The 17,621-nt window shown below is 40.7% G+C and overlaps 1 long non-coding RNA gene across 2 annotated transcripts; it reads left to right on the top strand.

Annotated features, from left to right (window-relative positions):
* The first annotated feature begins 250 nt into the window (after positions 1-250).
* Positions 251-16,333, top strand: LOC125977432 (uncharacterized). Of its 2 annotated transcripts, none has more exons than XR_007484631.1 (5): positions 251-342; positions 4,166-4,296; positions 12,352-12,474; positions 15,779-15,931; positions 16,030-16,333. It is a non-coding gene; the product is annotated as an uncharacterized lncRNA (long non-coding RNA). The 2 variants fall into 2 exon arrangements; XR_011087781.1 differs by lacking the exon at positions 251-342 and adding an exon at positions 346-485.
* Positions 16,334-17,621: the final 1,288 nt, after the last annotated feature.

Raw genomic sequence — 17,621 nt, 5'->3', positions numbered from 1 at the left:
TGCAGCTCTCAGTTCTGCCTTTCCTGGTTTCAGCCAACTGACATGTCACCTCGGTTTGGTTACTTCACATATGTGCACCACTGTTTGACTCCATGCAGGAAACTAAATTAGGGTGCTCGCAATAATTACACAAATTGTGGTTTACATTTGTATTTTTGATATTTACAATAATCAGACCATAAGGGCCAACAATTGTAAGTGCTCTTTTTTTTTAACACCGCCCCTCATGATGGGAAATTCTAAGGTGTGTTGAAAATGAGAGGGGGCGGGTCTACCTGAGTGGGCGTGGCACGTCTTGCAATTTGGCATCGTGTGAAGAGAACCTTAACGCAGCTCCTGCTGGTAGGCAATTCTTGTTGTTTTAAAACCGCTGTTTGGACGCAATATCCGGGTGACACTCATTGATATACAGCACAGTGCCTAACAACTCGTTTGCACTTTGCAGTAAATGTTGTTGCTGCCTATTGGTGCAATAGATGGAACTGGTGAGTCAGTTAAATTGTTTGTATTAGCATGCAAGCCGTAGCCTGTAGTTGCTAACCATTGTTGTCAGAAATGAAACTTGGACAGCAGTTGCTTTAGTGCTTGCTGCAACACTTGTCAAGTATTTTGTTTATCTGTGAATGGATAATGAATTTTTCAAATAATTGTGGCTGATGGCCATTGAGTTTTAGCAGTGATTTGCAGTTTAAATTGAAGTTATCGTTTTTGTACTGGTTCATGAATTTACCTGCTGATTAATAAATATGTTAGGAGTAGACTTAGGTTGTGCATTGAATTTGTCTCGTTTTATTTTTATTTTTAATTGATTACATTTGATTTAAGTTTTTTTTTTTTTTTTTAAAGGGACAGTGCACGTTAATAAACATTTGCATGCAAATATGCAAGATTTAAGCTAGTTTTCATCTGCACTACCTTGGCAGATTGAAGTTACAGTTTGAGTATAAAACCAAGTGAATTTCATTGCCAATGTCACATGACCATGAGCCATGTTCGTAATGCAAGCCGAGGGCATTTTGATGTCAATTTCAGTAGGGGGCAATGCAGGACAAAATGTCTGCCCTCTGAAAGAGGAAAACAGTTGGATTAATCTTCTTAATTCTAATTTTATGAACGCAATATTATTCAAAATGCAATATTCTAGGTTAGACTAGTGAGGACGGATATAACATATTGCTGATAAAATTTTGAATTAAGTTGCTTTTTAATTTTAGCTTGTAACACCAGCGAATTCAGCTACAGTATGGCGTGTCTGAATTGGTTTTATTGGTGAATCCAATCCCTCATTAAAATGCCACTTAAAACATTGCCTGTGGAATTAATAAAGATTTTATGCGCAATCATTTCCAATGGGAAGAGAACAAGTTTACAGTTGTTGCAGAAAATGGTGTCAAGTGACCTCTTGTTGAAATTAGGTTTGCGATACTTGAATTTGTGTATGAATTGTCAAATGTGATAGTATTTGACGCATTCGCCGATTTCTTCGGTGTGTTTTCTAGACTTTCCCCATAACTCTTCCCGCCTTCTGCTTTTTTTTTTGTCTGGATGACTTTCAGTAGTTTCTGTGTGCATGTGAGATGGAAGTTGACACGTCATTTTGAAGGAGCGTACAAGTGACACGGGACGAGGGAGAGAGCGAGAGCGAGACTGATGGGTATTGACGGTATTGTTTCAAGTCTTTGTCCTCAGGTAAATCAGTTGAATGACAGAATGGTGCCAGCGATCAACAAATGGCCTCCAGAGGATATGGCGGGTATCTCCGACACAAATTTGGGAGATGCTCAGTCAGGCTCCTGTAGTTGTCTGCAAGACTGAGCAGCTTGGAATGCTCTTTTTTTGTTTGTCTGTTTTCAAGGCCATCTTGTTTTATGGACGTTCTTCAACTCAAGATTCTAAGGACATTTATTATTCCGTTTCTGCAAATGAAATGTTGTCTTCTCTGTGACTGATTCTATAAACATTGCCCAAAAAATCGGCTGATATTTGCTATTTTTTTTAACTCATTAACCCTCAAAATTGCTTACATTGGCCATGAAAGAAACCAGCTGTGTTCACTCCCACAACGGCGCAAACAGTCCTTTCTAGTTGGAAATACCAAAACAAGAAAACTCTTTCGCTAGGCAAAATGTACCCATCGTTTGTTTATCTTTGAAATACACGACATCTTTTGTGACACCGGTCTTGCAACTTTTCAGGCACCACTCTTTAATATTCATGCTGCTTCACCATGTCTAAAGTTAAAGCCAATACTGTATTGTTATTTAAAAGAGCCAGTGTCCTACTTTCACACCCTCACTCTGTCTTTATTATATTCCATATTACTCCTGCATTGCAATCAGAAAGAATGATGGAATTCTCCTGATTGAATCCTGATGCTAGAGATACAGTTTGATGGACAGCAAGGCCACATGCTCTGTAATTGCATTAATTGCCGTTAGGCCACTATGCTAGCGTACATCTCAATGTCTCGGGTCATCTGGTGCAACCACCTGCTAGCCAGCTTGCTTCACTCATAACTCAAGTGGATTCAAAATAAAGTCTGAAGCCAATACATTAACCTCAGTGTCATGTGATTACAGTGGCTCTTAATTGGCATATGTAATGGAAATCTACCAGATGTTACCAGATAATCACATCTATGGCATACTGTTAATTTTGGCCGTTTTTAAAGTTAGTCTTGATTTTAGCCCCTTTTAATTGCATTTTTAGTTTAGAATTATGACAATTAATATTCATTGAGACGCCTACAACTGTATAATGTTTTCTAGATTAACAGTAGAATTTCATTTCTCCAAATGAATTGAATGGGATCAATACTCCATAGCTGCATGTGGAAAAATCGATCGACTATAATAGAATTGTTGTGCGTGCGTGCATGTGTGTACGTACTTGAATCACAATGGCTCATTTAAGACTGTTTTCACAGCTTGGCAAAAAAAGAAAACACACCACAGTAATGTAGCTTTATTGTTTTTCCAATCGCAAAAGTGGGCCAATTGTTGTTCTTCTCTTGTATGGATTGTGTAATTGAATCAGCAATGGAAGCGACAACCCAATGGGAGCCTGACTAAATTGACTGGACTAGTTTGACTGCATGATCTCATTTTCTCAAAGGTACAAAAACACTATCTTACCCCATCCCTACCTCACCTATGAAATAAATGTATCAACTTTATTTCCAACTTGGAAGAAGCTATTACTTTTTACGGCAATGGTCTCCACTTCTGCCAAGGAATGCAAATAGGGCTTTTTGGAATCAAGCAAAAAGCGCAGGACCAGCATGTTCACCTGGGCCATCAGCACCAGTGTATCTTTGCAAGTCGGCCATCAGCTAGAAAGGATTGTACCTAATTTCCAATAAGGTGCTTAAGAGCAAGCCCTAATCACACCTTTAATTAGAATCCGCTGGTCATTAGGAAGAGATAATTCCATGAAAAATACTACCTCTCTCGCTCTCTCTGGGAGCGCAACAGTGTCAGATGGACCAAGGCTCTTATCACATCAATTCTTCTCGCAACCGATCGTGCGCCACGGGAACTTCCTATCGAATGACACGCAGTTGTTATTGCTGTTACTGTTAAAACTTATAGTTGGTGATTGTTCTTGTGTAGTTGTTTTTCTGGTTTTTCATGATGTTGAGGTTGTTTTGATATTTGTAATTGATTATTGTCGTTGATTGGATTTCAATTCAAGGTTTTATTTTGCACATTTGATAAAAGTCACAGGATCTTACAGTGAGATAAGATTTACCAAATTAAGTCCCCAACTCTGTAAAATGTTTCAAATCAGACAAGAGCAGAGCAAGAAACTCGCTCGATTGTACTTTGGGGGTTGAACCGCACCTCGCTGCATAAATCCAATAACAAAATGTGATTTTTTTTTTTTTTTTTTTTTCCGGCTTCTTTTATATCGTTGAATTGTTTTGTATGGATGTGTCAGTCATCCAAACACAAAAGAGGCTCCGGTGCTGATACATGCAACACAGCCACTCTGATAAGCGTCCGATTCTCTGTGTCTGTTATGTGTTATCTGCATTGTCTCTTTTGTCACTTGGTTCATTGTACGTCTTGTTTTCCAACTTAGGTGTCTTCCGATTCCATCGGAGCACGCGTGAATGGATATATGGTGGCGCTTGCTTAATAATGTCCTGACCGTTTCATTACAGTAATCGTGGCCTGGATCGGCAGCGGTGGCAGGATGACTTAGAGCTGAGGGCAGCGCCTCATTAACTCTGCGTGACCAACGAGCGACGCCCTCAAGACACATCGGAATTGCCTCCAACCAGCCACAGCCAAAGTAAAGATTGTGTTCCTTTTCTTTGAATCACATTTCAGAACATTGTGTGGCTGCTATTGGTTCAATATGAGGCGTGATAGTGGGAGATCAACCTGATTGTACCCGCGTACAATTTGAGGTTTATTTTTGCCTGTAGATGCTACAAAGTTGTCAGTTCAGCTGCCTTAAAGACAATAAAAGCAACATAAATAAAAATAAAAAAAATACCGTAAGACAAAATTAGCTTACTGACACAATTTTACAATAATAATAACAAAAACATATTACTAAATATTTAATTTGTAACAATGCAAGTCAAAATTGGACTTCAACCACTAGAGTTCAATGTTAAAATCTCACCTCTGTTGGAGCCCGCAGAACTTGCCGCCTCATGGCTGACACTAATGGGAAGCATGCTGTGTCACGCAAGTGGGCGCCTTTAAATGGAGGAGAGGGGAGGTCATTTTTTTTTCCCGTGCGTAAACAAAACTTCAGCAACCCGCTGGGCACTTAAGACACAGCATCACTAAGAACACTTTGCAGCCCGGGATGAGTAATGTGGCGGCACGGCCTGGCGGTTATCCAATCATCAGTGTGAGCTTTGAGGTGAGACGGCAACAGATGCTATCCCGCTTTGTTTTCTTCCTGTTGCACACATTGTCACATTTACACTCGTAGTTAGCGACAACGGTTAGGAATAAGGTTCTACTTTTAATTTCTAAACTGCACAAGTGACCCTATCTTATCTTTTTTTTTACCCCCAACTTGCTCGCAATCAGTTCCTGATGATAATTAATGAGGTGATTAATTTCTGAATTGATCCGCTGATCGATTTAAAAAAAATAAAAAAAAGAGCAGGAGTGTAATCACTGAGATATTTAAGCGCTTTAATTGGATTCTCGTATCCATTTTGCTGAGGATGTAGTATTAAATATGCAACCATGTAATTGTCAACAAATTGAATTCACAAGAATTTACTAAGAAGATAAATAAAGTGAGGCTCTTCAGTCACCAATGATTTCATGTCCAAGTGGAAGGTTGGGTGGAGTTGAAGGGAGGGGGAGACGGCGGCGCTGGTCCGAGTGGATGCCGGGTGCTGCAAAAGGTGACCCTGAGATCCAGGCGGCCTTGTTCATTTCGACAGGCTGCGAGCACGCCGCTGACAGCCAGTCGCCGAGTAGAGGCGAACCCCGGGGGAGATGTAATGGAAAGAATTTAGATGAACGATCTACACAGTGCGGCACGCCGTCGTGCTGATAATCTGCTCGGGAGGTAAACCCACATTTGGACCAGCACCAAATTGCCATCCATATCCCAGAACAAAGAGAAATGTTATAAAATGTAAAATTATTTTAAAGAGATAAAATTCTTAATGCGTAAATTGAATGCACAGTGCAATAAAACTTTTCTATTATGGCCTTCTCACAAAGAGAAAAGAATTCACATATTTATTATTCTATAATTGGAAAAAGTTGGCAAGAAGAAATCTTTATGTCCATCTGGTACAATATCAAGCTGCTACACCTCATCATATTGTAACAATCGAAGCATGTTATTGATAAAATGCAATCTGGGAGGGAAAACTACTGAGAGAAGATCCTAACTTTCAAATTCTACATGCCACAATTGAGCCCATGTGGAACACAGTCACACCAGAAAGAAATTGAGTGAACAGATTGGAAAAAGGACAAGCTTGACCAAGCAGCTGCATGATGTATTTTCGAGAAGACCCCATCTAAATTTAAAGAACTCTTTTGAGTGAGGTCTAATGCACGCTTAGGCAACACACAGTTGGTGGGATTGTTCATTTCAAGGCTAATTAGTACACAATTTACAAGGACAAAATAGCCTACCCCCGAGAACGGTAAACAAACAGTGCAGCTCTTGACCTTGACCTTTCGGCATGCTTTTGACTACGGCAATTTTCCCTCTTAGAACTGCTGGGTTAATAATTGGACCGGTTCAGGTAGCCAACCCAACTTTGGGTTGCAAAAAAACAAAAAAACAAAACCCAATCGTTGGGTTGTTATGGGCAAAACAACCCCAACTTCCCGGGTCGGACATATTATTGAACCCAAATTGGCTGTAAAACATTTCTACAGGTCTTGATAACTCAACGAACCTAAATATCCGTGCTTGAAAGTGTTTAAATAACATAGCGACGTGATAAACAGATGTTCCCCCGTCTAGATATTTTCTGTCTCCAGGTGGTGTTTGTCCGCCCCCCCACCCCCATTACAGAGCACCCATCACAGCTCCTGCAAAACTTTTACTTGGCAGCTGCCACGTCATGCCAATTGCACACCAATTGGCACCAGTCAGACACATGTACTCTACATTATTTTATTTTTTTTTACAGCTGAATGCCGATGCTTAAATAAATGGCTTCACAACTTCACAAATGCTGGGTACCCATGGCAGTTGGGTCAATGAAGGCCACTGGAGAGTATTGCAGGAAAAAATAATCATTGCAGCAAAATGCAGATTAGGTTCATTGAAGACTCTCCATTGTCCATTGGTGAAACTGTGCATGGGAATGTTCTTTATCTTTAATGCTCGCTATTTATTATATGAAAGATGGAATCACAGCTGTGGAGCCTTCTCTGCATGATTGCGGAAGAAGGTCCAACCTCCACCTCCAGGTCTCGGGTAGACCTTGTTTCTTTTGCCAAAACTCACTTGAGATAGGCTCCAGCTCACTTGCGACCCAGCCATTGGCTGGCACCCAGTCCAGTGCTCTCCCCAGCTCCACTAAACAAAGGTCTGCTCAAGCTCAGACATGGCACCGTCCTGGTCTGGTGATGGCCTCAGGGTGCTCCTCAACGACTGCTAGACTCCAACTCAACCATAATGCGGACAAGCGCTATGGCAAATGGCTTGATGGCTTACTTCCCACATTTATAGAGATTTTCTAATCAAGAGCGTGCAGCTTTCTTTGTAAAACGAAGCAGGTCTATATTACGCTATGCAATTACTTCCATCCCTCACCATTCCGAAAAGGTTTCGCGAAAAGGTCACTTGTGTCCTCCTCGAAATGGAAATCCTTAAGGAGGAGATTTTCTAGCCTTTTGTAACCTTTACACAAGATATTCCAGCGATTTGACTCATTGTGCGCGACGGAGGCTCCTCGCAGATCTATACTCAACAGTGTGCGTTTGTGTGTGGGTAATCAATAGCATCTGGGCATTTGTCTTGTCTAATCACCTGGTCACACCAATTGATCAGGACAGTTGGGGTCAGATGAGCACGACCAATTACCAATCACAACCAGTGAGACATTTTTAATTGTGTGCCGAGTGGAGGGCCCGAAGCACCTTGCACTCCTTGGCCGCATGTCGTAATTGAGATGCGGACGGATGGAGGTCAGCCTGTTTGCGTGTGTGACAGCGAGAGTCAAATGGTCCTTCCCTCCCAAGGGGGGGGGTCCACATGGACCCCTCGGCCCTCCTTACAACTCCAATTTGCGCCTCACTTAGTCGCGGCACACAAGTGAGCGGGCTGTAGCTGCGTTGTGAGACTTGTGGATGTGTTCAGGTGACATCGTAACTAAGTCTGCTGCAATCAATTAGAGTGAAGAGACCAGAGCAGGGGGAGATATGGGGAGGGGACTGCAGAGATGGAGGAGGCTCTTTGCAAACTGATCACTGATGAGCTGCCACACACCAAGTGCAGACTGCATCTTGCGTCATGTAAATTTTTGTCGGGAGAGGTCACGTGACGTAAGCCGGCTTTTCGATTGAAGATACTCTCGCTCATTTATCTTCACCAAGTTTGTTTGTTAATAAGCGGGATTACACATAAATGACTATTGATTCCCACTAAGCTTTTTGTGGAGTGTTTGTGTGGGCCCATTAAGGATTGGTGCAAATCCAGGCATTTTCTTTCACACTGCCAGATTGGACATTTATCAACATTTTCTTTAATTTCGCCATGAATAATGCAAATGACAACACTAGTAAAAGAAGGAGGTTGGTGTCTGTGAACATCTGGAAACTTAAGTATGACAATAAAGAAATGAGTTTGTGGCAGACCTCTTGTCAATGGCACACTGTTTTGCTCCCATACTTTTCCCTCAGTGCTTCTTTTTCAGGCTTTCTCCACAGTCTTGCTTGTCTGAAGACATGTCTGATTGTCATTTGACTGCTGAAAAATGAAATTCTTGACTTGCTCCGATGGACCTAAGGTGGCACGCACACAAACGCAAACACACGTGTACACAGGTGTACACGCGTGTACACAGGTGTACACACCAAAACAAATGGCACCACGCACATCAATTAATAGACTAATTCATACAAATTAAAACAAATATATTCAAATACACAAAACTAAATGCACGCAAAAAAGAAACACAAACAGGCAAACTATAACTTGCACAAAAGCAAATGTCCGCCAAAAAAAACACAAGCAATAAGACCAACGTAGACACACAAACACATAAAAACAAAAGTATGCAAACACACACACGCAGACACGCGTGTAGGACATTTCCAGTGCAGTGTCTGTTTGCCATTCGCTTATATCTGAAGTGAATGTTGTTTTCATTGTTGTGTGTTTTCTCAACAAAAGGCTTGATTAAATTGACATGATAGCGCTCTGACATAAAAATCTATACCAAAGGTCCATGAGAAGGACACAGACCCCGGAGGGCTCCTTTGACTCTTTCTCTAGTTGAAGAGCATTTATCCTTCTCCTCGTCCTCTTTGCGTCTCAAATCCGCCCCCTCCGGCTTTTAAATATTGAAGCTGAATTTTTTTGCAAACCCACCCAGGTGTTATGACATATTACAAGACTTCTGCTCAGTAAACAAATATTGTTACGAGCGAGCGGTGTTTATAATATAAAAGTTGACATTTTAATGCATATCGGGCCTCTAATGGATGTTCCATCACCATCAGGCCCCCCGATATAGATGGATCGTGCCTTTTGTGTTTGGGACAGGGCCTCATCAATCTCACCGACCGCCGCCCCTGCAACAGGAAAAAAAAAAAACGAGAGGAAAGCAAATTGCTGTATTTTAATTAATGCACTGCCTCGCCTCTTAGAGGCTCAGCATCTTTGAGCGTGGAACTGATGAGATGGACGATGTGAGAGGCGGGGGAGGTGGTTCTTTAAGTTGCATTCGTCGGCAAACTTTCAAATGAGCGTCAAAGTTAGCTGGGTGTGATGGATGAGTGCCGAATGCCGCTTGTCATCGCGCTTCTCCCGGTCGCCACGTTAGCTCGTCGTCCCTGCCAGGGCAGCGCCATAATCGTATTGTTAATGAGACCCACAATTAACAATTAATCTCTTTAGACCAGCTAAAGCAAACACGTCGAGTCATTAAAGCAGCAATGTGGGACATATTTGAATAAGTGTGATGTGTCGGATATGGAGCATGTAATCATGTGTGCGACTCTTTGGGTTGCTGCCATGTCAAGTGTGCCAAAAAAAAAAAAAAAAAAAAAAAAAAAGGCTGTAGTGTGCACATGTCTGAATTTGAAAAGACACTATTAGTTTCAAATTCAAGGCCAGCATTTTTTACAGTGTATCATTTTGATTTGTTGTTATATTGTTAAATACCATGTAGACTTCTCTGAAGCCTTTTCGGTTTAACATGCTGCAAGGACAGCATTGCGGTACAAAAGCAGCAGTTGAATTGTGCTGCGTTTAATTTTGTCGTCACCTACCTTAACGTCAATGCCGAACTGTAAAGGCTGCCATGTACTATAAAGTAGGTATTAAAAATTCCACACACCATTGTTCAAATGCCTCTTTGAGATATGATATATTTCTAATCCTCTCCTTTAAATTTGACAGGAAACAAAGGGGCTCTATGTCCTATCCTTGTGGGACACCCGAGTCAATGGCTTTCTCAAATTATCTTTGCATTCCATTCTCAAAGTGTATCACAATATAGGATAAAAAGGAGAATTCATTTCTTGCAAAGTTGTGGGAGGGCACCACGTCAATAGCTTCCACGTATACTGCCGTGACCCACCATGCGTGTCCCCTAAGCTCCGATCAATACCACCAGCAAATTGTACACCCCGACAGAACCCCCTCCCTCATACATGAACTCTCTTGGGGATTAATGCGTGCCTCTTCAACATCATTATCATACCTTATAGCCTCTTCTTTGAAAGGGCACTGTCAGCTAAACTGCTGGAGGGACTCAATTAATGGGATCAGTCCAGGACAGGACCACTCGAGGCTGAGTTTAAGTGATGACAATGGGCATCTTTTTTTCATGCATTAATATGCAAGGATCATACAGCAGTTACTTTACTGAGTCATTACAAAATTAATCTTGTCATATTTGGATTGAATCATATCGCAATTCGAGTCAATTGGGCAAGATTGCATTTTGGAGTTGACTTGTTTTACACAAAACATAAAATCATTGAATGCCGTGGTAGTAACCAATGTGAGAAGTTCCTTTGGTTAGAAAAAAAAGGAGGTCGCGTGGGATGAAGTGAGGAAGGAGAAGGTGTTCACCTTGGGAGCGGCCATCCATTACAAAAATGGCTAAAGCTCGCTCTGTCACACTGTCACTGAGACGCCACCTCCTCACCAGCTGAAAGGTCACCTCACGCTACTCTACACCACTTCGTCCCTCACTCTCACAAGCGTGTACATGCGTGCACACAAACCAAATTTGCAGTCATTGTGTATTTTATATGCAACAGTATCACTAATACATTAATTATGTATGTTTAACTCATAAGTATAAGTATTTGGCGGACAGAGCCATACATGCCCATTTTTTACAAATAATTTCCTGTGAGAGCCATACTATTTTAAAAAAAACGATAGGCTAGATACAATTAATTGCATGTATTTTAATTAACATCAACACTTTTTTGAGTGATTTAATGTATTCTTTTTAATAACATAACCAAAAGAGCCATATCTGGCTCGCGAGCCATATATCCCGAAGCCTGCTACGGAAGCCCGACAGGCATGAAGGAAGCAGTGGCTCATTTCTTCAACAGACCGCATCGTGTTGTTATTCGTGACAAAATAAGTTATTTGGCAGATTTTCATCTAGTATTTTATTTGACAACTTTAATTTCATCGTGTTCGTTTTATTCATAGAGTTTTTTTTTTTTTATATCAGTAATAAGACGTGAATACGAGGTTGGTTGCGCAGGTTTGTGTAATCAAATGCCGGCGGTCTTCATTTCGGATAGCGTTGAAACGCATGTGGGAAGAACGATGTATTAAGTTAACTACTACCAATACCCGCAATAATATGGAGAATGTAATAATAAACTTTATTAAATGATACGATAAACTATTGTCGTACTAATATTGGTAGTATTGTAGTAATTGTTCTCGTTCGTGTATTAAGCGCTAACTTGACGATTTTGTTTTTGTAAATCGCTTTACAAATATATGGAAATGTTGAGTACTGTTGGAACTGTTTATGGGCTTGCTCCTAAATATGGTAAAATTTAAAGGTATCTCGTGAAAAATGTGTTCATCTCGCCTATTTGAAAATATGATGTGCAGTGTCTCGTTTTCAAGTGGTTGATTTTCATACAGTATTTCGGTGTCTTTGACTGCTCAAAAGTGTTGATAACCAGCTGGAATATTTATATTGCCATATTGTGGCTGAGTTTGAGGGTATAAGCGTTTTAGAGAAGTAATGTTAATCCTAATTTCATATTATTATGTTGTTGTATACTTCTGCTTTAAAACTACAGATCATGTTTTAATTACAGATATATACTTTTATATAAAATCCTTTCTTTTTTTTCGTTTACTTTTTACTAATGCTAACAAACCTAGATCAATATTGAAGTCGTGATAACTCATTGGAGTTATAACAGCAATATTTGAACACAAACTTTGCAGTAACACTTGTAGGCAGAGAATATAACAATACTCACGGGCATATATTATGTATACTGAAAACTAATTAAAGCTTCATACTAGTATCATACCGAAGCAAAAACAGTTTGTACATTATGATTTAATGTACAAACTGTTTTTCTGTAATTCTACATTGTTTTCAATTATGCTATTATTGTAGGTTTTTATGAAGTAAAAAACAAACAAAATAAACTATCTTTTGTCTTTGTTTTTTTTTAGGAGGCTGCGCAAATTGCATTTACCTTCATTTCAATGGTGTACTGTAAGTTCCATGTGTGTTCATTTGGAGTTCCGAAAATTACGTCAGCCGTTATGATGTGAATACTTGAGAACAGCAAACAAGTAAGTCATTATCACTCATTTACAGAGGTCACACTTTACAACAAGTATTTTACTATCTACCTGATTTTTGTCTGTCTGTCTGTCTGTCTGTCTGTCTGTCTGTCTGTCTGTCTCTCTCTCTCTCTCTCTCTCTCTCTCTCTCTCTCTCTCTCTCTCTCTCTCTCTCTCTCTCTCTCTCTGTGTGTGTGTGTATATATACACACACACACACACAATGCTCAAAAAAAATTAAAGGAACACTTTGAAAAAACATCAGATTTCAATGGTGACATTTTTTGGGGGGATATCTACTGATATGGACAGTTTTATGTCTCAGGAACAAAAGGATGCCACATCTTTTGATGGAAATAAAAGTTTTCAGCCTACAGAGGGCTCAGTATACAGACACCCCAAAAATCAAAGTGAAAAAATGATATGGCAGGCTCGTCCTTTTTGCCTAAATTCAATTTCTGCAACTCAAAATTCTTTTCAATATCTTGTGTGGCCCGCACGAGCTTGTATGCATGCTTGACGACGTCGCGGCTTGCTCCTAATGAGACAACGGATGGTGTCTTGTGAGATGTCTTCCCAGATTTGTCTAAGGGCATCAGTGAGCTCTTGTAAAGTCTGAGGAGCAACCTGGCGGCGTATGATTGACTGAAACATTATGTCCCAGAGGTGTTCTATCGGGTTTAGATCCGGTGATCGTGCGGGCCATTCAATTGTGTCAATTCCTTCATCCTCCAGATACTGTCTGCATACTCTTGCCACAACAGGCCGGGCATTGTTGTGGATTAGGAGGAACCCAGGACCTACTGCACCAGCGTAGGGTCTGACCATGGGTGTAAGGCTTTCATCACGATACCTAATGGCAGTCAGACTGTCGTTTTCTAGCCTGTAGAGGTCTGTTCGTCCCTCCATGGAAATGCCTCTACAGACCATCACTGACCCATTACCAAACCGGTCATGCTGAATGATGTTGCAGGCAGCATAGCGCTCTCCTTGGCTTCTCCAGACCCTTTGACGTCTATCACAGGTGCTCAGCTAAAGCCAACAAAGATCAAGAGGGAGAAACTTGAAATGGCCTCCACCTGCAAAATCAGTCCTGTTTTGGGGACCATCTCGTTGTTGCCCCTCTAGTGCACCTGTTGTTAATTCCATCGACACCAATGCAGCTGAAACTGATTAACAACCCCCTCTGCCATGTACGTGACCAAAACCTTATCAGAAAAGTCAAATTGAATTCATGCCATACCCTGATAAAAAACGGTTCCTTTATTTTTTTGGAGCAGTGTGTATGTGTGTATGTCTGCACAAGAACAGGCCTTGAGCACCAGAGCAATAGAGGCCCAAATCTATCACACCAGACAAGACCCCAGGTGTAGATTGTGCAAAGAAGGTCCTGAGACAATCCAGCACATAACTGCAGGGTGTAAGATGCTGACAGGTAAAGCATACATGGAGCGCCATAACCAAGTAGCTGGAATAGTGTACAGGAACATCTGTGCAGAGTATGGACTGGAAGTCCCAAGATCCAAGTGGGAAACACCTCCAAAGGTGGTAGAGAATGACCAAGCCAAGATCCTCTGGGACTTCCAGATCCAGACAGACAGAATGGTAATGGCGAACCAACCGGACATTGTGGTGGTGGACAAAGAGCAGAGGAAAGCCGTTGTGGTTGACATAGCCATCCCAAATGATGGTAACATTAGGAAAAAGGAACATGAGAAACTTGAGAAATATCAAGGACTCAGAGAAGAGCTGGAGAAGGCCTGGAGAGTGAAGACTTCAGTGGTACCTGTGGTCATTGGAGCACTAGGGGCAGTAACCCCCAAACTGGAGGAGTGGCTGAAACAGATCCCAGGAAAAACATCTGACATCTCAGTCCAGAAAGGTGCAGTACTAGGAACAGCAAAGATACTGCGTAGAACCCTCAAGCTCCCAGGCCTCTGGTAGAGGACCCGAGCTTGAAGGGAAAAAGAGACCACCCACGGGAGGTGAGGAAAAGTTATTATTATTATTATTATTATTATATATATATATATATGTATCTATGAGTATATATAGGTGTATACATAAATATAATTAAATAGTTAAAAAAAATTAAGTGGGTAGATCTTTGTGAAAAGTAGCTCGCAAGCTGAAAAAGTGTGTGCACCCCTGATGTATATAAATATAGTATATATGTAAATTATATATATACATATATTACACAGTACAATGAAGTTTTTCATTTAACAGTCACTTTAGCTTTCATTGCATCTCAGGGAATCTCAGGCTTGTACTGATTTATATGGAAGCATGCAAATTTTTTGGCTTCACATTTCACGCCACAATTACGGCTTCAATTGGCCAATATGAGAATGCAGCTCGGTAATTAGCATACCATTCATTAGGCAGCTAATTAAAGGTTGCCATGGCGACCGTAGAATGTCGACTGCAAAATGAAGATATTTTAAAAAAAAAGCCCGGCAGGCGGTTCACGGCGACGTGTCGTCTCTGAACAATGGAGCCACTCGCTTGAGAGCATCGGAATTTCCCCTTTTGTTTATGATGAGAAATATGGATTTCCACATCTATGAATTGAGTTTTTTTTTTTTTTTTTGTCTTTACTGGTTGGCATTTGCAAGCCCGTACAGACGATGCAGCTTTTTATGTTGTACAAGATGTGACGCGTAGGGTGAAGTAAAATGGCAAAGAACAGGTAGATGTAGAAAAAAAGACTCTTCCTCAAGCGTCAGCACTGACAGCCATGACATCGTCGCTGCCGAGGGAAAATTTAATTGTGTCTAATTTAAGACCGTTTGCATTTTCTGTCATGGTCCACCTGACCTTTTTGTTTGGCACCCTAATGAAATCCTGTGACGCGCCTCCATTCTCTCTTTTGTCCACGACAACTTGTTGAAGCTCAGCCCTCAGTGGCCACACTCTTGGGTATTAATAACAGTGACACTTCAAATGGCGCAAATAAAGGGAAATGAAAATGGCAACCAGCGTCTCAATATGTGTACTTTATCATATGTCAAGAAATGGGAACAAGGCAAGAGAAGATGTGAGGGGAGGCGTTAGCTGGTTGGAAATTTGGACAGAGCAGCTGGAACGGGTAGAAGAAATAAAAAATAAATTGTTGTTCCCAACCACAACAACAACAACGTAGGCTTCATTTAAAGCTAATGAGTTTGTTTTCCAGCCATTCCCAAATTTGGGCTGACATTGCGAGAAGGCCTTTGATTCAAGCTCAGTGTGAAACGTACACAAGTTGTGTTGAAATATAATCACGATCCAGCGCCGCCATTTTGCCCTCCTCATTTAATCGCTTTTGCAGAAAGGACCCTGACAGCAAAGAACATGACTTTGACTTCCCGCCATGAGTCATCTATTGCAATCACGAGGCGACCGACCAGCGTCTGATATTATTCCTGCTCCCACCAGTGGCGCCATCCTGCTAATAATGCGCGTCACCTTTCATTTCCACCAGGTAGCACATTTAAATTTTTCGTGAACCCATTTTTTTTTTCCTCTACATACTTTCTCCCATGAATTGCATGTACTTGTTTTTTTCCTTCCTTCTTGCAGACAGACTAGTGTGAAGCAGCCTGTACAGAGCTCCCACCAGTAATTAACAAGCAGAAACAAAATAGGAAGACGCATCCCGCCTTTTAATTGGCGTAACATCTCACGCTCTGCAGGAGGTGTCAGCCGCAGGACTACCCTAACCCCTCACACACACATGCACACAGTTTTTCCATTCTCTGTATAAGCTTGCCTTCAATTAGCACCGGCCAATCAGTAGCCCAATTAATTGCTTGCTGTGATTTTCTGCAGACAAATATGAAACAATCTCCCAATTAAATTGGTGGTGGTGCTTTAGGCTATGAAATATTCCACACACTTTTCATTTTTGACGTAAATCCATTCCATTCCTCCTAACAACAACTACATATGTGAAATTAGTTTTTTAGATATGTGAAAATGGCACTTTATAAAAATGTTAATTTATGAAAACATACAGTAATAACAATTATATAAAAGTAAAAAAAAAAAATATCAGACGGCATCAATTGAATGGCCGAATAATCGTTAGCTCAATCTTAACTCAATCCACATCAAGGGCCAATTGTTATGATTTAAAAAAATAACTGAAAATAACGGTTTAATTATGATGGAAAATAAAACACTTAACACAACCTACACAACAGGATATATATACACTGTGATTAAAACAAAAAAATACCACCCACACAACTGCTCATAATGAAGGTCAAAAATCTTCAGCATAATTCTTATTCTAAAAGATTACTATGATGGGGAGAAAAAACACTTAAAAAAACACACACACTATTACACTATCTCTAACAAAAATGGTCTCCGGTCTACCTGCACTACAGGATAATCATTAAGGGTTCTCTTTAAGAGACTTCCCAATAATTGGACTTAGATCAGAGGGGTGGGGGGGGGGCTATTTGTTGAACAAGCATCTTCCACCTTCAACACAACAAATACATGCCCCTATACAAACCTTTGCTTTTCTTAATATCACTACAAATCACACATTTTATTGCCACACATTCATTGACAGCCCTGTTTGTATAAAATAATTACTCAATTTTCTGAAATAAGAGATTAACGGACTGTAAATATTTGTCTGTTTTGCGCATAAACTATCTTTTTGGCTAGCCGTAATGGAGTCTTATCATTCGGAAGCAATTTCACACCGTTCCACCCCTAATGAACAGCCTGTTTGTTCCACTTCTATTCCGTCCCACCCACCTCATGGCAAGCCTGCGGGACGGGCCATGAGAAATGACACTCTTTGCGACTCATTGAGCGTTGGTCGGCTAAAACAAAGCTCACAAACACGCACACACACACTTTGAGCACGTCTTAATTGTTTCATTTCAAATCCATTGTGGTGTTGTATAGAGCTGGAATATTTAAAATGGTGTCCAAATATTTATGGACCTGACTGTAAAGTATACACAAGTAAGGCCAAGAGGGTTTTTTTTCCCCGCCCCCATTTTCATCAAAATTGCAGTCTTTGCAGTTTAAAAATTGCATTCTACTACATTGCTATGTTGATCGGAATTTGATTAATTGTACAGCTGATCTTGGGCCTTCCAAGCTGAGATTTGAACCCAGTACCTCAGAACCTTGCTCCTATCTTATAC

Source organism: Syngnathus scovelli, chromosome 11, assembly GCF_024217435.2.
Source record: "Syngnathus scovelli strain Florida chromosome 11, RoL_Ssco_1.2, whole genome shotgun sequence".
NCBI classification, from domain to species: Eukaryota; Metazoa; Chordata; class Actinopteri; order Syngnathiformes; family Syngnathidae; genus Syngnathus; species Syngnathus scovelli.
Note: the sequence above shows the minus strand (reverse complement) of the source record. Positions and strands in the feature narration are given on the sequence as shown.